Consider the following 24,911-nt stretch of genomic DNA (forward strand, 5'->3'; position numbering starts at 1 on the left):
GCCTCCATGTAACTTGGGCTACATCTTGCAACCCGTGTGACAAGTATAGATTGCTAACACTTGGATGTACATTTAGGCTCAAACTTGAGATAAACTTGAGATCAAGCCACCTACAAAATTCCATGCTTGCCTCTGTGAAACTTTGGCTTTGTGAAACTCTTTTTATCTAGGTATTTATAGCACTTAGATGTACATCTAGGATCAAACTTGAGCTTGAGCCTCCTATCGTCATGCGTGGGTTGACTCAATATAGCTTGAGATCCATCTTGCAACTATTTTAAGCTAAAGATTTCTAGCACTTAGACCTACATTTAGGCTCCATCTATGCTATGCTCCGGCATTGTAACTTAGGCACCATCTTGGACCTATTTTCAGCTTTAGATTTCTAGCACTTAGATGTACATTTAGGCTCAAACTTGAGCTCGAGCCTCCTACCATCCCCAATGGGTTGATTCAATATAACTCGAGATCCATCTTGTAACTCTTGTGAGCTATATATTTCTAGCACTTGGATGTGCATAAAGGCTCCATCCTCCTATCAAATTCCATGGGTGCCTCTGCAATGTAACATAGTCCCTATCTTGCAACTCTCGTCAGCTTTAGATTTCTAGCACTTGGATGTACATACAGGCTCAAACTTGAGCTCAAGCCTCCTACCATCCTCCATGGATTGAATCAGTGTAGAGTTTCTTAATTGAATGGGATGCAAGATTTTGCCAAAATTGTGAGTGTATCTTGGGAATGCATTAAATTTTGAGTTATATGTTCAGACATACACTTTTACTGATATCTCTTGATTTTCTCAAAAATTGCAGGGTCCAAAACAAGGTGATTCAGTGTTTCTTGTTGGTGGTTCCACAAGGAAAGCTCGTGGGGTTATTCATTCCACTGATGCATCTCAACGTTGTGGTTTTGAATTAATTGGCACAACATGTGTGGGGATACATGTACTAGATAGTTTTGATGACACCTTCTTGATTCCATTCATCACAATGGATGCAAGAACCATGTCTCAAGCAGTTGGAAGCATCATCAAATGGCCATTGTATAATATTGTTATGGACAGAGGAAAATCTCACACAAAAGATGAGGATTTTCTTGTTGGTCAAGAAGATGGCTTGATAGATAGAGCGAGTTGGAAAGAGAAAAGAGTCATCCTTTGGGCTAACAATAGATCTACAAAACTTGGTAATGGAGTGGTATTGCTGGTCCACCCATATGAGGCTATAAACTATACTGAACTAGGTGAGAGTAGCTTGGGTGTCATTGTGGAAGGGTCGATGCATTCACATCAAAGTGATATTTCAAGTTTGAATTTGGTAAGCTGGCCTATTAGGCGGCTCACATTTGAGAATGGTGAGCCCTTGATCGAAGACACTGGATCTTCTTCTTCCATTGAGGGTATTCAAGATTTCCTCATGGAAGAAACGGGAGATTCCCTTCACAGCTTATATGCTTCCAGTGATGACTATGAGGATGATGGCATAGATAACAACACTGAAACTAGTTTTGAAGAAGGTACCACTAGTACAGAACTAGGTCTTCTTCTTCATACTCAAAATGATAGAGAGCAGGATGCCATTGCTGGTGACTATGATATAAGAGATGGGACAGGTAAGAAAAGGAGTTATGTACATAGAGTTAGGCCTAGGAAAAAAAAGGTAATGCTCATGCTTTCAACAAACAATGTGATGCTGCAAACATTCACAAAGTTGAAACAATTGATTGTTGTGAGATGCGATGCTGCCAGATTGGAAACAGATCCAAAATCATGCAAGCGAGGGCAGACTTTTGGGGACAAAGCTACACTAGCCGATGCACATTTGTATTGGATTGTATGAGCATGGCTCATAGAAAAGATCAAGAAGATCTTTGAGTTTACTTTTGATGGAAAGAAGGTATGTAGTAAAGCATGGTATGTAATGCATGGAATAGGAAAGTCAACATTTTACAGGCTGCGTAAAAAATTCTTGGATGGAGCATGCAATGGCAATCATGGAAACACTGGAATAATAAGGAAGATCTTGACACATGTTGAGATGGCAAAATCACTCATACAAGGCTTCATAGATAATAATGCAGATCAAATTCCACATAAGTCAAGGAGCATGGCACTCGGGAAACTCAACGTGTTCTACCAACAATGTACAAACAAGTGGACATTTTGCGGGAAGTAAACGACACACTTGTCACAATGGAATACAAAATGTTGTCATAGCCAACATTCTCAAGGTTGTGGAACACAGTCTTCAAGACAGTCACTTTATCAAAATCAAACACATTCTCTAAATGTGACATTTACACATCCATAAAGGTCAAGCTGGAGTCTACCAAAAATCAGGTGGAGAGTGCTAGATACATGGCACAGAGGAGAGCACACATGTTGCAACAAATGAGCTATAGAAATCTGTACTATGCTTGGAGGAGCTCTTCAAAAATGAATCCAACCAAGTTCTTGTGCATTATACATGACAAGATGGACCAGAGTAAGACTGTTATACCACAAATTAAACCAGTTCCAAAATCTCTCAATGGAGTTGATAGGCTTCCAGTATCCTTGACAGGAATGCTCACTCATGGACATGGACAAACAGCTTATGGTCACTTTGCATTGGGATTATGGCCGAGTGATCCCAACTTCACAATTGCATCTCTCTCAAAATGTCTAAGAAACTTAGAAAGAAGAGATAAACGTATGTTTGGTGACTTGAGCTTAGAAAACTCAAGTGTAGAACCATGAACAAATATTTTTTATTGTGTTTTGTCTACAGCTTCTCTCTATCACCATATGAAAGTGCTTAAGGAGAAAAACCAATACTGCAAGGAACAAAGTGCTCAGAATGAAGAGGCAGAGACTGATCTAATCACAAATGTGAATGTGGACACTGAGAATTTTGCTTCTAGACAGGGAAATGATTGTCCAAGGATGCAATCAATCTTTTCTACTAATGCACATGTACAGGAGGAGGCAATGTATTTGGGTTCAAGAGGTTGCCAAGAACATTGTTGTTGCAACTTGACAATTGTGGTTCAGAAAATAAGAATCGATATGTGTTTGCATACCTATCATTGTTGGTTCCACGAAGAGTATTTGACATTGTACAACTTGGATTTCTTATGGTTGGTCACACTCATGAAGACATTGATGCATTGTTCATTCGCTTTTCTGAGAAGCTTAGAAAACAAGCCATTTTTACATTTCCACATTTGATGAAGATCGTCAGTGAGTGTGTTAGCATGCATCCAGCACCTTTTCTCCTACAAAAGGTGGCAAACTTTAAAGGATTTGTAAAGGGGTTCTTACATGATGGAGCAGATAGCTTAGTGGGTCATTCAAAGCCATTGCAATTTAGGTTCTATATGAGTGATGGAATACCTTTGATGCAGTACAAAGTGCACCCTAAAAATGTGGATTGGTTACCCGAAAATGGTATAGATTTATGGAAGAGAAATGACCAAGGAGGATCCAAGCTTCCTGAAGGTGTTCCAAAAGTATTACCACCCTTTGAGTATGTTAAAGATAGTGAGAAAGTTATGGAAGGAATAAAGAAGTATGTTAGTTGGTGGAAAGATCACTTGCAAGAGAAACGAGATGAAAGTGAGTATGCTAGGTGGATCAACCCAGTGCTTATGTACTGGGAGAATCTCATGCAAGATATGCAAAACCCTGGACAAAGTGAAAACACTTTATTTGATGACTTTTAGCCAAGGATTATGCGTGAACAAGATCATCCTCTTGAAGTTCCATTGGAAGATGGTCTAGATGAAGCACTTGACATAATTGAGGGCCACTATTGTGGTCCAATGCGCTACAAACCTGCTGAGGAGTTCAATCCAACTCTTGATGTGGCAAAGGGAGACTTTTTACTTGTGCAACCTTGTGATGAAAATTACCCAACTTGGTTAGGAGTGGCAGCAACAGACATTGATCAGAACAATGACTCGGCAACCTATCTTCAAGTGAAGATACAATACTGGGCACCAATTTCAAAGAAGAAGAATGCAAGTGATGTGGAGGTTTACAAGGATTGTTGGAACAAGTATTGGAGACAGAACATCAATGATCCTCAATGTTGAGAAGACACTAGCTGCATCATTTGGGCATGGAAGCCCAAGGGTGGACAAATTCCTGAAAAAATCAAGATTCCAAAGGCAATAATCCTCAAGGCCAAAGAGAGTCAGTTGAAACTTGATGAACATGAGGCACCATCAAATGTCAATGCAAATGAAGAGGAATGATCACTTAGCATTCGCCTTTCAACTTTGTAATCTTCTAGCAATGGTTCCAATTAGTCCACCCATAGCTATGGTCATTATCAACATTGATAATGGCATCCCACCTGCGTAATCTTCAAGAAATCTTATTCAATATGAATGGTGTTTTTTTCACTTTAGTCACCCATGTGTTTCTTGCAACTTACATTTTTATTGTTTTATCGAATGAAGCATGTGTGGGAAGAAAATTTTGGGTGCATGAGTGTGTGTGTGTGTGTGTGTGTGTGTGTGCACGTGAGCGTGAGCGTGAGCGTGAGCGTGAGCGTGAGCGTGAGCGTGAGCGTGAGCGTGAGCGTGAGCGTGTGCGTGTGCGTGTGCGTGTGCGTCTGTGTGTGTATTTGTAAACTAACATGTGCAAAAACACTCTAGTGTATAGTATGGTTGTTGAAAACGGACCATATTGGATCTTGCAGACTCATAAGCATCCACTAAACATTGTATCTCAGTTTTTATATGTGCAACAACCTAGTACGATACAACCTTACCTTAAGTCCATGAGACACAAAGAATCATCCCAAATGTGTGAATTTTTTCCTATTTCCCTAAATAGGTGTTTTAACAAGTAGACATATGAAAACTACCCAAGTAATTGGGTCCACCCATCCATAGCCATAGTTCCATTTGGATATTAATCTCCCACTTTCACACCACACTCACCCCTCATGTTTTTTAAATTACTATCACATTGCTTTACATGTACAATCAAGGTTTTTCCATTAATTCTAGGCACGGATTCTTTCATACAACTGTTCAAACATCACCTAAATAATTCTTTCTCAAACAAGGTCTAACGAAGATATTCCAACATTTGCAAAGGTTTTCTAAATCACTAATTGCAAAGCTAGCAATCAAAACTCTCCTTATTGATAACCATCAAGGATCCTCGCTCATAGCAAGATGCAAGTGTTGCTAACCACAACTTATTATCTACTAGCTGTGATGTTTCCTCGCTATTGCGAGCTCAATTTGACAAGATTATGCGAGATGAATAACTTTCTTTTCTAGGGTTAACTTTCATAGTGATCAAACAGTTTTCCCTAGATCAAACAATTCTTTGAACTTAATTTATAAAAACCATGCTTGTCTCTTGTGATGATAATCACATTCTTGCTTAGTTTAGGACATCATAGGATTCTTGTACCAAGGTCAACTTATAAATAAAGTTGATGCAAAAATTGACAATTGACATACCAAATTAGGAGCGAATGCAACAACAAGTTGCAGTTGAGGAAGGCCTCCAACAACCTCTTTCTTTGGGTTGCAAGTTGAGGATTCATTGGTGTTCTACACGATATTTGTTAGGAAAATATTAAGCTCATTTTTGGCCCTTTTAAGGGTGCCACATCATCAAAGCTTACTCCACAAAAGAAAGCAACCCCAAAAACTCCTCTAAATAGTGCTCAGAATCCCGTGATATGACCTATTATTGGAAAGCTCTTGAAAAATGGATGCTAAAGAGCCAAGATTCAAAAAGGTTGAATGCATTCTATGAAAGTTATGCCATTTTTCTCAAAAAGCTGGTTTTTGTTACCGTTACAGTAATCAAAAATCAACTTTTTGTAAATCTATGTGAAGGCAATCTGAAATCAACTTTTTAGAAATCTATATGAAGGCAATCTAAAATCAACTTTTTGTAAATCTATATGAAGGCAATGTTCTATATATCAATAGATAGCATTTGAAGAGTAGATTCTAAATATCCAACCTCTGACAAATTTGGATCTTATTTGCAAAAAAATTTATTGGTACCCACTTTTTGAACGTTGTGCCACGTTAGCAATTTCTTACAAGGCCCAAAAATGAGCTCAAAATTTCCCTAATGTTGAAGCTTTGTGTTCTCTTCCTTGGTGAGACCATCTCCCACACGATACATAGAGAAGATAAAAGGGTGAAATACAAGAATCAATTGGAACCAAAGGGTTTCTAGCTACAACAAGGAGGTATGTCATAAAATCTAATACTAACCAACCCAAATGATTTTCTCATACTGAACTGAGCATTTAATGTGGGAGAATGAACGGGAACAAGGGTTAGAATATAAACTGTGCTTATGGATGTATCTCAACACGGGGCCAAGGTTAAAGGGGTTCAAACGAGAGATGGTCTGTCAAAGAGCAAGGCTAGCTAATGGAGCTAAAAGACCTTAGGGTTAGCTTCATTAAAGTCCTCCAAAGGTTAGTGTTAAAAGTAATTTGACCTTAGGCAAGCTAGGGATGTGCTTGAGGTGGGAACCCGGCCATTTCCATTACATTGGTATCAGAGCTATTGGTTTCTCTTTCCTTGCTTAAGAGGAGAGGTCCTTAAGTTGTCCATGAAAGGTTGGACATGTTTATTGCAATAGGCTAAGTGGGACAGGGATCTATTATCTTGGTTGACAAGGACTTACTTTGAGGTACACCTTTGGGAACTATAGTCTTAATAATGGAGTCTCTTGGGGCTTGTCTTTGGCTTAACCATTATTGAGCTACAAGCAAGCTCAATAGGAACCATAATCAGTCGAGCACTTCTAGACCCTCTCCACTAGTCTTTTTAATCAACAGACTCTAAACCATGGGTGTGGCTGCTTGAGAACTAATTTTCAAAGGTAAAGAAGAGTTGCAACTAAGGTTTTTTAGGGTACCAAAGCACAAAGTAATATATACCTAAGTTTATTTAGCATAGCTGACAATAACCAAGAGAGTAGAGTGAACATTGATAACTTTGATTTTGCACATGAAGGTGCTAATGATGATGCCCCCATGTTTGTTATTATCTTGTTACTAAGTTGCAGCAAGCTATGGGAAACCTTGCTTTGCAAGCCAAAGTTACACAACAACTTTGTGCTTATGGGATTTCCTTTCCTCTCCAAGACACAAGAGAGCTTAGGAGGCCTCTTGATGAGACTCCCAAAAGAAGAATCTCTCCCATAAGAGAGGAGGAATCCAAAGAACGAGAAAGAAGAGAATCGCTCCTTTGAAGATGTGATTCCACAAAGACAGTGGTCTAGACAGTCACCAACTCCTCCTAAGAGGAAAGACACAACCCATAGTCCTTCTTCTCTCATCACTCCAAAAGGGAAGAGAGGAAACAAAGGAAGAAAATGGCAAGAAAGAGGTCACCCACTTCTCCTTCTTCTTCACCTTACTCCTCTTCTGACAAAAGCAGAGGATATTCTCCTAGAAATTACAAGAGGAGATGACATCCCAAATCCTACCTTTCATGGAGAAGGTCCCAAAAGCTCAAGAGATTCAAAGAGGGAGGAAAGAGTATCTCTTTTCTTACCTATGATGTAACCTTTGGTGCCACCGACAAAGTATTGTCCTTCATCTAGCAATTTAATGCGGCCTTTGGAGACGAGGGCTTCATGGAGTCCTCCAAGCTACGTCATGTAGCTATGCACTTCCATGTAGCTATGCACCTCCAAGCTACATCATGTAGCTATGCACTTCCAAAATTTTGCTCGTCAATGGTGGGCTAGCCTTCATGGAAACGGTGAGGCGAAGCCCCAAGGACATGGAAAACTCTATGAGTTTTCATCATGAAGCAATTCCTTGCAAGTGATGCAAAGGACAAAGTGCTTACTAATGGCGGAGTTTGAAGCTGCTCTCCAACAAGTCTATCCACAAATATGCTGGCAAGTTTTAGGATTTACATCTCAAGGCTATCATCTTTCAAAAGATAGACTTTGCTGAGCAAAAGCAACAATTCTGTGTGGAATTACTTGAAGGCATTAGGAAGAGGATGGGCTATAGGAGGGCCTCTTTATTTTCCATGAGCTTATGGAGGTGATTAAAATTTTGACGACTAGGTGTATGCCATGTGTACAAGAATGGTGAGTGTGTAAGAGATGTGTGAGAGTGGTCAAAGAATGCGCTTTTCCCCCAAAAAAGGAGGTGCACAATTTTATGATTTTTGGCCGTCCATAACTCCCACATATAATCTCCAATTTGAGCAGAGATCATAGATCTGCAATCTACACATCGAGCTCTTTCTATAGATATGCTACATGATATGGTTTTACCCGCTAGATTTTAAATTTCATTTTGGGGGGAAACTTTGAATTCAAATAAACTAGTTGTTTTGCCTGTTTGAATTCAAAAGATGTCCTTTGATTACTTTCTTAATACTAAAGGTTTGACTTTCGTAAACTGCCAAATACAGAGGCCCTCCTAGATCCCATTCTCTTCCTAATGATGGCCGAGTATGTTAACTCTCAACGACCTGGTTCTATCACCAAAGTAATCCACCACAGTGCGGTTGCTTTGTGCATCAACTTTCAACAAGGGGCTAAAAGGAATGCCAAGCCCATGGAAAGCAAAGACAAAAATGATGCAAAGGGAAAAAACAATCCCCAAAATCTTCCCAAGGAAATTCCAACAACAAAAACAACAACAACAACAACAATCGGTCCAAGGAGAAGGGAATTTACAAAGGTAAAAATAAACTCCCTCCTGAAGGGATAGAATCTTTTTGTAAGGACCACAAATTCTTCAAGTGCAGGGAGCAAGGACATGGCTACCGTTCTTGCTCCAAAAGAAATGCCCGCAATGAGACTCCTAGAGCTTCAACGATCGAAGCTCCAAAAGAGGATGCTCATTGCGAAGGATCACCTCTCTCCTATGCTTGGGGGAAGGTAAGGGAGCATGATGCCTTCATCTTGTTTGACCCTGGATCTACTCACGATTTCATATCCACAGAGTTGGCCACAAATTAGGCATTCAAGCTTTGGGAGATATTGTTGTAGCAGATGGAGCCTTCAAGGGGCAAGAAGTTGCAGTCACTCCCTTGATTGGTAAATTGAGGCTTCATATCCAAGGCTATGTTGACAAAGAAGATTTCTTCATCTCTCCTCTCAAGCATGAAGATGTCATCTTAGGGGCACCATGGTTTGACCGTATGGCTATTAATGCAAAGTTCCTTGAAAGAAGGTTGTATTTCAAGTACAGGGAAAATAACATGTACATGGATTCTAATGAGCCTGGTCGTACCATACCCCTTGTAAACTCTCCTGCTTTTGACAAATCAAAGAAAAAATCAAAGAAAAGCTTAGTTTTTGCGTACATGTTTTTGCCAAGCAATCTATAAAAAGTCCTAATGTTTTATCATATGAAGATGGTAGGAATCAAGAAGATTAGACTTGTCTAATATTCTAAATGGATTCCAAGATGTTTTTATTGATGATATCCCTTTGGACTTACCTCCAAAACAAGGGGATGATGACCATCGAATTAAGCTCCTGCCAAGAAGCTCACCACCTAACAAGCCTCCTTATCGAGTTTCCCAAGCTCAACAAGAGGAGATCGTGAGGCAAGTACAAGAACTGGTAGACAAAGGGATGGTGAGGTCTAGCTCATCTCCCTTTTTGAGTGCAAAATAAAGATGGTACATACCGCATGTGTGTGGACTATCGAGAACTAAACCATATCACTATCAAAAACAGATTTCACGTACCACAAATACAAGATCTGTTTGATAAGCTACAAGGTTCGACGTACTTCAGTAGGATTGACCTTAAAAGTGGCTATCATCAAATAAGAATAGTGAATGGAGATATCATAAAGACCACGTTTCATACAATGTTCAGTCTTTATGAATATCTAGTCATGCCTTTTGGCTTGACTAATGCACCGGCCACATTCAATCGTTTAATGGAGAAAATATTTAGACCCTACCGCAAATTCACTGGAGTGTTCTTTGATGATATCATCATCTACTCCAAGTTCTTAGAGGAGCACAAGCAACAACTTTAGGTGATTTTTCAAGCTTTGAGGGAGAACAAGCTTTTTTATCAATCAAAAGAAGAGTAAATTTTTCCTTCAAGAGATTCAATACTTAGGTCATATTATCTCTCAAGATGGTATCCGTATGTATCCATCAAAGTTGGAGGTAATAAAAGCATGGCCTAATCCAAGGAATCTACATGAACTAAGAAGCTTTATTGGTATGTGTGCATACTGTAGACACTTCATAGCCAAATTCTCTCAAATAATAGGACCATTACATGACTTACAAAGAAGAACATTAAGTACTCATGGACTGCTAAAGAGCAAAATGCTTCTGACAAGCTCAAAGAGAAGCTTACCACCCAATCAGTGCTGACACTTCTAGATCTCTCAAATCCATTTGAGGTCCAACGTGATGCTTGTGGTGATTGCCTTGGAGCAGTCTTGCTTCAAGAAGGGTATGCCATAGCATATGAGAGCCGAAGCCTCAATGCCGATGAAGTATTATTGGGCATATACTTAAAAGAGATTTTAGTTGTTCTACATGTCCTAAACACTTGGAAGCACTATTTATTGGGGACTCCATTTATCTTGCAAATGGACCACCAAAGTCTCAACTACTTCATGATGCAAGCCAAGCTTTCTGACAAACAAATGAGGTGGGAAAATTTTCCTTCGCAATTTTATTTTCATATTGCTAACATTGTTGGTAATCATAATCAAGTGGCTGATGCACTTTCACGACGATGACCAAGATTGAATGCGGTGTATATAGCAACTCATAATGATCTATCTTCTATGGTAGATGAGTATGCTACTGACCCGGACTTTAGATACATAATGTCAACCCTTGCATTGGGAAAGAAAGAAGAACCATTCACCTTGCACGATGGCTATCTTCTCCATGTCAATAGGCTATGTGTTACCCACTCCCTTTGTGAGAATGTCATCTATGAATCCCATGCTCCTCCCTATGCGGGGAATTGAGGCATTCAACCTACTCTTTGAGTAGTAGAGACGTACTTCTATTGGCCTACCATGAAAGTAGACATACAAGAGTATGTTTCAAAATGTGTGGTATGCCAAAAGACCAAGTATGATAGAGAGAAGCAACTTGGATTACTCCAACCATTGCCAATTCCTAATTCACCATGGGAGAGTATATCCATGGATTTTATCTTTGGATTTCCCAAGTCTATCCATGGGAATATGGGAATATGGACAATAGTCGACAAATTTAGTAAGAAATCATGCTTTATTCCTGTCAAAAAGACTATTAAGGCACACCAAATGTAAACCCTTTGTATATCTCAGATTTTCAAACGCCAACATCCATTGTGTCAGATAGAGATCCTAGAATGACCAATAATTTTTGGAAAGGTCTCTTTGAAATCTAGGTACAAGATTGAATTTCTCTTCGGCCTAGCACCACAAATGGATGGCCAAAGTGAGATAGCCAATCTTACGATACTAAAGACTTATGTTACAGAAGTAGATCAACACTCACGATGGGAAAAGTACTTACCCCTTGTAGAGTATACATACAATAATATTGTCCATACTACTATGGGAAAGGCACCTTTTGAGATCATATAGGGAAGACCAAAAAGTCCCTTGCTACTTAAAGTACATAGGAAGATCTTTGTTGTCGATGAGTATATCCGTGACCTACAAGAATCTTTCCAAAAGATTAAGAGGCTATATCCATCTCTCAACAAATTCAAAAGGCTGATGTTGATAAACACATAAGGGCCTTAACGTTCAAAGAAAATGATTCGGTCTTACTTAAGTTTTTGAAGGCTCGATTGAGGCAAACGATGAGAAAAAAATCATACGGGCCATCAAAATTATTATGCTAAACTAGCAAAAAGATACATGGTCCTTTCCAAATCTTGAAGCCAATCAATGACATGGCTTATCAACTCAAGTTGCCCAAACATTGGCTCATACACAATGATTATCATGTGAACCTACTTAATCCCTAGAGGTGCTACAACCTGAAGCTATCCTTTGGCATGAAGACAAGGTACTATGACATGGTAAGATTATCCGATGATATCTTATTAAGTTCAAACATTATCCTTTTGAAGATGCTATATGGATGCAAGGAATACAACTTAAGGATAGTATGAACCTTGTCAATGTTGCTACATTAGAGTAAGCAAATGTAAATGTTTCCTTTAAATTATCAATGTTTTTGTCTTATAATACTAATTCTCTTTTTATTGTGCACAAATTTAAGTAGTATACATGCTTACAATCGTGTTTGTGATGACAACGTCTCTCAAACTCCAAGTAGAATTTGTCACTCTACTTTGGGATAATGAAATGGACTTAAGAGCAAACATGCTTGCGGCAGCTAAGTCTCCCAAGCCCCAAATGGATTAGTCATCCATCCTGGAATGATGTCGTAGGGTAAAAAGGGATCCTCTAACCCCTAAGAAACATCGAATAATGACTAAGGCTTTATCTCTTCTACCTCATAGTCGAGGACGACTATGATTTCAAGAAAGAGGCAATGTCATAAAATCTAATATCTAACCAACCCAAATGATTTTTTCATATTAAACTGATCATTTAATGTGGGAGAATAAATGGGAACAAGGGTTAGAATAGAACATGTGCTTATGGATCTACCTCAACACGGGGCCAAGGTTAAAGGGGTCCAAATGAGACATGGTATGTCAAAGAGAAAGGCTAGCTAATGGAGTTGAAATACCTTAGGGCTAGCTTCATTAAAGACCTCAAAAAAATAGTGTTAAAAGTCCTTTGACCTTAGGCAACAAGCTAGGTTTGTGCTTGAGGTGGGAACCTGGCCCAAGCTTAAGGTGATTGTTGTGCTTGCTGACTAAGGTGCTTGAGGTGCTTGTCATGCTTGCGGACTAAGATGCTTGAGGTGCTTGTCCTGCTTGCTAACTAAGGTGCTTGAGGTTCTTAATGACTAAGGTTCTAAGGTGTTCCATGACTAAGGTTCTTGAGGGGCTTGAGGGGTTCCAAAATTCAAACAAGATCCCTACTAAAGGGGGTGCAAGCCCTCATTGTAGGAGCATGAGAGAAAACACACACACCCTCACACAAGGAAAGCTTGGTCTAAAGAAGCAACAAGGACACTTGTCAAGTTCTCTCCATGTTGCCCTCATGGTGTGCCTAACATGAGGAAAAATATGAACCCTCTAGGGGCCCTTTGGGATTAAGGTTAATTAGAGGCCAGCCAATAGGAAGAGGGTGGTGGACACACTCTATACCCTCAAAAAAGTAGGGGGACAAGGTAGCCTTACACTCTTAATGGCCTCTTACCTAGTGAGAAGGTAAGGGAGGTGGCTAGGGGAAAGGGAGGGGGGGGGGACCACTTTGACCTTTTTTCCCCCACTTTTTGGCCCGGATTTAAAAATACACTAAAAATTTTAAATTTTCAAAAAATGTCAAATTTCAAGTTTTCCCTCCTTAAAAGGTTCCCTAACCTATTTCATGGTCAAAACAGTATTTTTGACCTCCAAAAGTAAAAAACGTGCACTAAAATTTTCCAAAAAAATTCAAAACATCATTTTCCACCCTCCAAAGTCTTTCCAAACCTATTCTATAGCTAAAAGTGATTTTCTCTCTCTACAAACCCTTTTCCAAGCTCTCCATGGCTGCAACAACCACATGCATCCCCTATAGTCCAACATTATCTCTCTACTAGCTTTCTCTCATCTCCATTGTAGCACCAAGCAAGCTTCTCCCCCATCTCTTCCCCTTGCTCACCACATAGTTCCACACAAAGCTAGCTCCTCTCCCTTCTCTCACCTCCATTACAGCATGAAACAAGATTCTCCTCCTTCTACTTTCATTCACTCGCACTACATGGAAACCTCTACTCCCGAAGGTGGAAAAAGCATCAACTCACATGACTTGCATACCACAAGAACAGGAGGTGTGAATAGTGCATGGGCATTGCAAGGATTCATCTCCAACATAAAGATAGAATGGTGAGAAAACTACCCTTGTAGCTTACATTCAGAGCTTAAGATCATCTCCATCTTTAAGTTTATCATGCTGGAGGGAATTAACCTCTTTAGGCTTCACACCTCATAACATTGGGTGGTGCTATTTTGTTGATGGCTTTGGTGCGCCATCTATAGTTTTGTAGCATGTGATTGAGTCTCACAATGTAAGTAAGTTGTGTTATCTATGGAGAGTCATCAAAGATTTATCTTATAATTTATTCTTTGTATAGTTGTCATTAGATTATTAGAATGATATCATTTTGTACTTTATAACTTTGTGCTCACATAATCTGTTGTTTACTTACAGAGTCAACTTGTTTTGAGAGAACATGAGCAAGCAACCATGTGCAGAGATGGAAATCACCCTATTTTTGTTCCGTGAGGAACCTTTCACTACCGTGTTAAAAGATTTTGATAAGAATAGTAGGATTTTTTTAGAATCTTGAACCAATAGGTACTCTCTAGGAGCTCTTAGAAAAGCCATCCCTATAGTACTACTATCTTCCCTAGTGTCATAGACACACAAATACTCGTGTATATGAATCTCTAGATGAGAAAGACAAATACTTGTAAGAGAAGCCTAACAGCAACATTATTGTCTCCATTTGTAATTATTTTTATGAGGCTGGATTCCTCTATAAATGCAATATAAATATTTCTTTTTGTTAAATGGTGTCGCACTGAGTGAGAGTATTTTATTTAGATTACTGGAGTTTCATACAGGTTTGAGAAATATTGTTGATTTTTTTGGATATTCTGATTTGCTTGTAACATGTTTGAAGTTTCAAGTCTTAATCATTCCACCATGAAGAAATTAATGCAATATTTTGATTTCAGTTTAATCACTAATGGTTATTTTTATTAAGTGGATCATAACCTTTGTCAAGATGTCCTCATTTGGGGATGTTGAATATATATCAATAGCAACATTTCAAAAGTTGAGAAAGCTAAATTATTGCTTTCCAAAATGTTATTGTTTCTATACTATGCCTATGCCAAGCTTGACTTAGAGAAATGACAACTTGAGATGGAGGTGTAGATATATAGGGGTGACTTATTATTGATTCTTGTTTCATCATATATATTATAAAGCCTTTGAGTTTCCACCTTTTTGAGTAGTGTTGACAAGTTTTTGGTATCAAACCTTCTTAAATATCCCTATCCATTCGCTATTGGTAGCTATTTATTTGGTATTGCTAAAGATCATACCAATAGCTATCACCTTGTGAACTTAATTATTGAATTGCGGATTTGATTTTTACTATGTAGCTCATTTGGATAGAGAAAGTGTAAACATAAATTATAGATACATGCATTTTTAACATAGAAGATATGTATCACTCGAACCTATATAACTGCTAATCAAGAAACCTTTGGTCGGATACTATAACAATAGGGGTCACATGTGGTTTTAAATACCAAAGAAATGGCTTAACCAAAACATTCCCAAGAACACGAGGTGAACACAAGGAAGTAAAAATTGGCTCCTTGTTTGGTTGATTTCTAGTGCTGAATGTTCTGAGTGCACAAAATTTGTGAGGCCTTTGACCTCCCATTTGACCTTGGGAGTTCACTAAAGTATATGTAACATAGCACATGTGTTCAACAGAAGGGAATTTATATTCATGTAAAGTTCAGAAACATGTGTAGGTAAGGCCTATAAGGGCTACTTTCAATCCATTGTGGTGAACACACATGATATAAGAAAATTTGACATAGTGAATACTCCGGACATCAAACACTACAACTCTATCTCATGGCCATACATTAAAACAAAGCCCCTATTTGTCATTTTGAAGCCCCAGGGACCGTCAACAAGAGGGACCACAACGGCGCGTAGAATGCCCATCCAGACACAAATAGGGACCAAGATATTTCCAAGAATAGGGGATGGACACAAGGAAGTAAAAAATGGTTGATAAGCATGATACAAGGTTTAGGTATCTGCCATTTTTTTTGGGGGGGGGGGGAGGGGTTGCTATGAACACATTAAACTGCCCAGTTCTATCTCATGGCCATGCAGTAAAAAAAGCTTGTACTTGTCATTTTAGGGGCCTAGGGACCCTCAACAAGAGGGGCCACAAGGGCTTGGATGGCCAGTTTGCGCGCCCTTGTGGCCCCTCTTGTTGAGGGTCCCTGGGCCCCTAAAATGACAAGTACAAGCTTTTTGTTAATGCATGGCATGATACAATGTTTAGCTATTTGCCACTGGGGGGGGGGAGTTTGCTATGAATACATTAATTTGTCTAATTCTATCTCATGGCTATCCATCAAAAAAAGCCTATACTTGTCATTTTAGGGCCCCAGGGACCCTCAACATGAGGGGCCACAAGGGCGCGCAAATCGGCCATCCAAAATTTTGGATGGCCGATTTGCGCGCCCTTGTGGCCCCTCATGTTGAGGGTCCCTGGGGCCCTAAAATGACAAGTACAAGATTTTTTTTTATGCATGGTCATAATTCAAGTGGTCAGGTTTTTTTTTTTTTTTTGGAAGTGTTGAACTTTTAGACTATTTTCAAGAGCTTCTAGTGTTCAATTGGCTCCGAATCTGTCTGGGCTTGTCTCACATAAATTTGTTCATCTCGTCACGCTCTTCGACCATCGTGTGATGCAAAAAAATCATATCCTACTCGGATTTTCCAAAAATCAACGTGCAAGTTGGCAATTTCTTAAAAAATGATGTAAAACAGACATTTCTTACTTTTTCCTTAATCTACGGGCTCGAACGGGCATTAAAACCATGGAATCTGAAAATGCTTAGAGAACCAATGTTTTTTATTGTGTTAAGAACTGCATTTCCTACATATAAAACTTTCTCAAAATCTCACCCTAACATCTTCAAAAGTGGCTTCCAAGGAGTGCCCTCGATCAAAAATTGAAACTGAAGGAAAACAATCAGAATGAACTAGACTGTGTACAAACTTTAAAATACCCAAAATTTCCTTTAAAAAAAGTTATTGCTAAAAATTTGAAAATAGACCACCTTTGGACTTCCCACAATGATAGAAATCAAAAGGTTCAAGGAGAGGTCTGGTGTCACAAGTGCATGGTAGGAATCTAATCGAGGCTTATTCCGTCAAGATCTCTTATACTTTATTATGTCTTCTCATGTACAATCTTACCAAACAAAAACAAACTTACACTTTAAATGACTACAAATTTTATTTAACTTATCAAACAATCTAAAATATGGTAGACCTAGAGTGCTCTTACACATCAACAAAAAAAAAGTCCAAATTTCTTCTCATTAACTTTGATAAACATACATCTGTGAACACTTTCCAAGGAGTAGTGTGGTCATAGTTCTTACATCCATTCCATGACATGGTATGCTCCTGGGGTGACCTATCACATAAAAATATCTTTGGTAGAAGTGCCCTCATGTTAGGAAAGAGTGTGTTGCTGCTGATGAAAAGTTTTTGCATTGTCCTACTATGGATCTCTTCATGTCAGCATAATGATTTTTGGTGTAGTGGGAGCCACATTGCCGCTGAGGAGAGCTTTGTGCCACCGTAAAAGCTTCATGTTATGCCAGTTCTTTGAGCCATTCTTGCAAACAACGCCACTCAACTAGCATAGCAAGAGGTCACCTTGTAACAAAAACATGTATGAATTCAACATTTTCAAGCTATATAGTGAAGACACTTGTTAAGTATATGTTGTACAAATTTGCAAGTATTTCTATCTAGCTGGGAATAAACAAAACAAAAATATACATTAGGATGAGACTACCACCCCTAATAAGCATGGATTTGAAGCACCTACCTGCAAGATGTAACAAAGAAGACTGTTTTAGAGGAAAAGTGGTGACACTTGGCCTCTCTAACATGCAGCCTTTCACTATTTGTGCATAAAAGCAACCTTTGTGCCAAGCACTACAAAACAAGTAGAGGCAACACTTTAAACTTCAAAGTTTATGATAAGAAGAACACAATCAAAAGTAAGAAGTATATTGTTACCTTACATAAAGGGGTGTTTTATTCAAATATGTGATGGTATTGGCAAGATATTGAAGAATCGTCAACATTCATCTCACCGATGGTACGACGTTCCTGGGATGACCTCTGCTCACCCTCACGTGTGGCCTTCGGTGCAAACGTTGCGAACAAGCAATTATGTATGCATACGATTTGTGATGTCCTTGAGCACCATGGTAGCTGTTGCATGAGGAAGCAAAGGATAAAAAGAGAGAGGGGGGAGGGAGAGAGAGGCACATGGGAGAAGACAAGGGGGTAGTGGGAGAGAGAGAGAGAGAGAGAGAGAGAGAGAGAGAGAGAGAGAGTGGAGAAGGAGGAGAGAAGGGGGCAGGGAGGGAGAGGGAGGAACATGAGAGGAGAGAAGGGGACAGTGGGGGAGAGGGAGAGAGGGGAGAAGGAGGAGAGAAGGGGCAAGGAGGGAGAGGAGAGGGAGAAAGGAGGGAGAAGGAAGAGAGAAGAAAGGTTTTTTTTTTTTTGAAAAATTGGACTTTTAGTGCTTGTAAGTTTTAAAAAATGTCAAAAAATACTTTTTTGATATGGATATATGTTGGGGGGGAGTTTTAAGTCAAAAATAAGTAAAAATAACTTTTTTTTTAAAAGTCAAATTTTGGCTCTTAGTGATCCACGTTTTTGATGATGTGGCCACACCTCTTTACTCCCTTCACTTTCAAAAAGCTAGAGAGAGAAGGTGACCTCTTAGGTCCACATCCTACATGTGTCTAAAAAAAAGGCTAGAAAAGACTACTCAAAACTAGCTTCTTGAATGCCCTTGTCTCCTTAACCCTACACACCATTAGCCTTAATCCCTAAAAATTAGGATTCCTTACAAGGCCCATGCAAGGTTCATATTTCTCCTAATGAAGCTTATTGGTTGGCCTCTCAAGGGGTCCAATAATAATTTATCTAATTTAGTTAATTGTTTATATATCTATCAAGTCCTCTCTCTTAAAGGGAAAAGTGGGACACTTGTCCCAAGGCTAGCATGGTTGCTTGATATGCACTCTGCATGTGATTGGTTAGGCTTGAAGGGGTCCAATCAACTTTCAGCATGAGCTACAAGGGGGGTCGACCAAGGAAGCTAGGGGGGTTCTCTCTCTCTCTCTCTCTCTCTCTCTCTCTCTCTCACACACACACACACACACACACACACACACACACACACCACATTGTGTGAGGTGCAAAGTACAAGAGCTCAATCTCCTTCTCCAAGCTTGTTGAAAAGTTGAGATTCTATACCAACACTCTTGGCTACGGAATGCAAATCCAACCAAGAGCCATGCTTCAATGCTTAAGCTTGCCATCTTCTTCATGCCATCATTTTCATGCTATTATGCCATGCTACGTAAGAAGAGTGATGATAAGTGAGGAACTATCTCTTTCTCGTATGTTACTTCTTCTTCCTTTTCTCTACCCTCATTCCCCGCTAGCTCTCTCCACCTTCGAAGGTGTTTGAGGCCTTGGGACTAAGGTCGGGGATGGTTATTGCTTTTACAAGATTATGTTATGCTCGTGATGCATGAAGCTTTCCATCTTCATTGCATCACCTAGGTCACAAGGAGCACAAAGATTGTATTGTACCAAGTCTCCTTCATGGGGGAATCTATAATACAAAAGCCTATTGGAGGGGGAACCGGCTCCACATAAATCCGGTCCTCAACTATTGTCAAGTTCTCTAACTCTCTCTCTTGCAAAAGTATTGTTCATGCCAAGTTAATTATATATATGGTGATGTTGCTATCGCTAATTAAGTTCACTTCTATGTTCTCAAAGTAATCTCATAAAAATGCTCACTCTAATTCTCTTAATTCCGCTATTCTTAAAGTGCTTAGGCCATTTCCATTACAAGGTATATCTATAGACCATTCATAAATCATATGATACAATTCTAGTGTGAGTTATGTGCATCCATTTATTTAGGAACACTTTCTACTACCTACACAACCTTACATAGGAAGATCACAATCCACACCCATAAATCATATGATACAATATTAGTGTGAGTTATGTGCATCCATTTATTTAGGAACACTTTCTACTGCCTACACAACCTTACATAGGAAGATCACAATCCACACCGAAGTGATCGGAAAGAGAGTATTTAAGGAGGAATAATAACGTCATGAAGGGTGATTAAGGTAAATAAAATGACACAAAAAAAATGGATTCTACTTCCTAATTAGTAGTGCATGCATCCACAATACACCTATATACATAAGTGCTTAGCTAGTTCTAGATGTTCCTTCATATGCATATTTTACACATGGTTAATCTTAGATAGATAGAAAAATTAAGTGTAATCCCTTATTTTTCTGAGGATATAGAAAACAAGGAGGTTTGGCTCAATGGTTTTCTACCTTGTGGTTAAGTGCTCTCCTAATGAATAATACTAGGATGGGTGACCTCCTAAGAAGTTTTGAGTCTTAGTAAACGGTTGTGCCTTGTGTGCATCCAACAACGCCAACAAAGCCTTCATATCCTTGTTGACAAGTATGCCAAGGACTATGCCTTGCTTTACACCTTAGTCATTGCCTTAGAGGGAGTCGAGGAGGCAGGAGAGGTGAAGGGGGTTTTTCCAGGATGGCATGCTATCACCACCTTGCAAAAGTTTTGCTGTAAAGTTTTGCTGCTCTTGCTCTCCATTTGTTATGCTCTCAGCCCCTATCTCTTTATATAGGCTTTGAAGGGTACATTATTCTTTGCGCACACTTTTTGGATCCTTTCCTTGCGTATCACTATTTTTAGTTGCAAGTCTCTTACGTCCCTACTTGTAATGTAGACAACTATGGACCACCTCTATTTTTAGCTATGAGTACACATCGGCCTCTCTTTTTAGAGTCCTTTTCTCTTGATTATTAGGGAGCCACAAAGTAATTAACCCCCCACTTTCCTAAAAGTGAGGCTTTTGGAACCTCCTCTTCCATTCTTAAGATATAAAGCATAGAATTAAAATAGCTTGTGCATAAAATGTCCTATTTTAGAATTGATTGTTCTAGCCCCAACTCGATAATTATTAATACACTTAAAAATGCTCCAAAAATTAGATTAAGAACCTTTACTGGAAGAAAAAATTATCGATAAAATTAGGATACATTATAGACTCCCCAACTTAGGAATTTTACGTGTCATCATCTTGAGAACATGTAAGGGTAGTCCTTGTTTAAGGTGGCTTGATCTTCCCATCATTGCATCTTCTTAAGGATAGTCCTTCCATTGAACTAGGTGTCCTTTGAGAATTCTATTTTGAAGGACCTTCTTTTGAAACTCCAAAATTCTAGAGGATTGGAGCTCCAAGATGCTTGGGGTGGGCATGGCAATTTGTTCATCATCAAGGAGTTGGTCATCAATAGGAATATAGGGTTTCAATAGGCTTACATCTAACACATCTTGGAATTTGATGTGATCTGGAAATTTCAACTTGTAAGCTTGGGTACCTATCCACTTGATTACTTTGTAAGGACCACAATAATGTGGACTAAGCTTCTTATACTTTCCAAGTGATAAGCTACTTCTTTGGGTGAATCCAAAGAAAGAATTTGTCTTCTTTCTTGAATCCTCTTTTGGATCTTTTACCATTAGCATACTGCTTTTGGAAATCTTGAGCTACTTGAATATCTATTTGGATGGTCTTTGTTTCATCTTCCATTCCTTCGAGCATCCTCTTAGATGCTTCAACTCTTATGGTAGGATATAAAAAGTTGAGTGAAGAAACACATCCTTGACCATACAAGGCACAAAATGGGGTCATGCCAATGCTTTGATGATGCAAATATTTGTACACATGCTCCACTAGAGGTAAAAATTGAATCAAAATCTTAGAATCTCTATTGCAATAAGATTTGAGGATATCTTTGATGACTTGGTTGACTCATTTTGTTTGCCCATCTGATTGGGGATGGTATGCAGTACAAAAGTTTAATTTTGTTCCAATCACCTTGAATAGAGAGGTCCAAAAATATGAAGCAATCTTCATATCCCAATTGCTTACAATCTATCTAGGCAATCCATGCAGCTTAAAAATCTCTTGAACAAATAGTCGTGCAATGTCGGAGGTGTTAAATGTTATCTTGACTGGTATGAGATGTGTAACCTTAGGGGGTGGATCAATGACCGCCGTAAGTGAATTATATTCACCTTGTACTATAGGGAGACTATAGGTAATCCAATGACAAATTCCATACTTATATACTCCCACTTCATTTGGGTATTTTCAAATGGTTGAAGTTTACCAGGGAGCTTAACTCTCTTTGCCTTAATCCTTTGGCATGCCAAGCATTGGCAAACAAAGTCTAGCACATTTGCCTTTTGCCAAATCCATAGACTCTTCTTTTCACCACATTGAGGGTCTTTGCATATCCTAGGTGTCCTAAATTAGGACTATCATGGGCCTCGACCAAGATAGCCATTTTTAAGTTAGGATCCTTTGGTACACATAACCGATCTCTATAATTAGAGACATGGTTCATCATATGAGAAGTTCCACATTGAAGATATATTCTTTGATTATCTAGTTTGAACAAAGTTAATCTACCTTTGATACTCTAGATTAGATGATGCATCTTCATTAATCCTTTTGACAATCGGGTTGAATCTACATCCATGTTTTCCTTTCCAAGGCAATAGATAATGTCAAAGTCATACACTTGAAGTAGTTCCACCTGACTCCTTTGTTGTATATTCAAGGTTTCTTATGTGAAGATGCATTTTAAGCTCTTGTGGTCGGTTATAATTTGAAACTTCCTTCCCAATAAGTAATGTCTCCATAGTTAGCAGTCATGGAGAGCGTGAATGAATGTTAATAGATTGAGGTCATGGATTGGGTAGTTCTTTTCATGAATCTTAAGCTTACATGTGGTGAAAGCTATTGGTATGCCTTCTTGAACTAGTACTCCAACTACTATTCCACTAGCATCAATGATGACATCAAAGGTCGGGTTGAAGTTTGGTAGCTTTAGGCACGGTGCAATGGTGACATATTGCTCAAGTTTGTCAAGCCTTTCTTGGTGTAGTGGCATATCGTGTGTTGAAGGATATCTTTGGAATATTTGATTCCTTTATTATCATTTGCTAGAAGCCCAATCTTAGGTCTATCTTTGAAAAGAACTTGGATCTGCGTAGTATGTCCAACAATTCATTGATTCGTGGTATAGGATAGTTGTTCCTAACTGTTACCTGGTTTAGTCCTCTATAGTCAATGTAGAGTCCATAGTAGGTTGTTTCTTGCTCAACCATGATATGCATGAACTAACAAGCACAAAGCAAAAACCGCTTGTGGATACTCTCATGTCATAACAACTACCCAATATGAGTCCAAAAGAGCATGTAAATCTTGTGGCAAGGATCCCCCTTTGGGATTAAAAAATCCAATATGTAAAGTGTCATTCAAGTAGCAAAAATTACTCTTGATAGCCTACCAATTCCTATACCCTAAGCTATGCATAAACCTATTAACCCATGAGACTGTAAATTGAATATCGGGCCTCATATTGCATACATAAAAAAGGCATCTAACAATAGTCTGATAAAGAGTGACATCAATAGGATCACTAGCATCATGAAGACTCAATGTTAAACCTATTTCCATGGGAGTAGCAATAGGTTTTTAGTCGAGTCCAAACCTACATAGTAATGTCTCTATGATGTAGCATGTTTGACACAAGGCAATACCACAATCACACTACTTGAGCTATATGCCCAAGTAATGATGCAAATGCCCCAAGCCTTTTATCTTGAAAATAGAATTCAAATGAGCCTTAAATTGAGAAATATGTGATTATTTGGATGAGTAATCAGAAATTTATTGACATATAGAACAACGATGATAAATACATCACCCAGACGCTTGACATACAAAATTACTCTCAGTTGGATTGTTACAAAAGCCTTGTTTAACCAAATGAATGTCAGCTTTCTCATACCAAGCATGAGGAGATTGTTTGAACCATACAAATATTTCTTACATTTGTGCACTTTATATTCTTGTCCTTTCTGGCTACATAAACTTCCTTGAATATATCACCATTCAAAAAAATAGTAACATTGTCCGATTGATGTACGTCCAAACCAAAATGAGCTGCTAATGCACATAGAAAACAAACAGTATACATACAAAAAATGGAAGGAAAAGTATCTTTATAATCTATGCATTTCTATGTGCATAGCTTTTTGCAACAAGTCAAGCCTTGTAGCGATCATCTCACCATTTGGACTACGTTTCAACTTGTAAACTCACTTTATACCAATAGCCTTTTTTCCAGCGGGAAAATCACATAAAGTCCACGTGTCATTTTTCTATAAATGCATCATATTCTGGTTGCATGGTAGCCATCTTATTCTTCATATCACATAAATTTTAAATAGCCAAAGCATAACAATCTGACACATAAGATGCATGGCAAGAACTTGAATGAGTACGGCTAGATGTAGGTGCATCCAAATTTCTATGGCGAAAAGTATGCACCACCCATTTTGGTATACCTCTAGCCTCCTTATTTTCATCCCTTTTTCACATCATGTACATTATGCATCATCAATAGGCTGATTCATAACATTTTTAGAAAACCCCATAGGCTGTACATTTGCCTCATTATAATTTACATTCAAGTTACCACCATTAAAAAGAGGTAACAAAGTGTCATAAATGTCATGTGAGCTTACATTACTATCTTTGGTACATGATAACAAAGGCTCAATAGAATCTTCCACAAACACAACATCTTGTAAAAGTAAGATACATTTTGTTTGCAGATGGTATAACCTATAACCTTTGCTTTCAGTACTATAACAAAAAACAAAAAACATTTAATAGCCTTATCATCCAATTTTTTGCACTGCATTTGTGGCATCAAAGCATAATCTAAACAACCACAAACGTGCATGTGATCAATAGATAACTTCTTATCATGCCATGCTTCAAAAGGATCCATATACTGATACATGTTAGCCTCAGGATAAAATGAATGTGGAAAATCTTGA

Source organism: Adiantum capillus-veneris, chromosome 6 (assembly GCF_014529385.1).
Source record: "Adiantum capillus-veneris isolate H3 chromosome 6, ASM1452938v2, whole genome shotgun sequence".
Lineage (NCBI taxonomy): Eukaryota > Viridiplantae > Streptophyta > Polypodiopsida > Polypodiales > Pteridaceae > Adiantum > Adiantum capillus-veneris.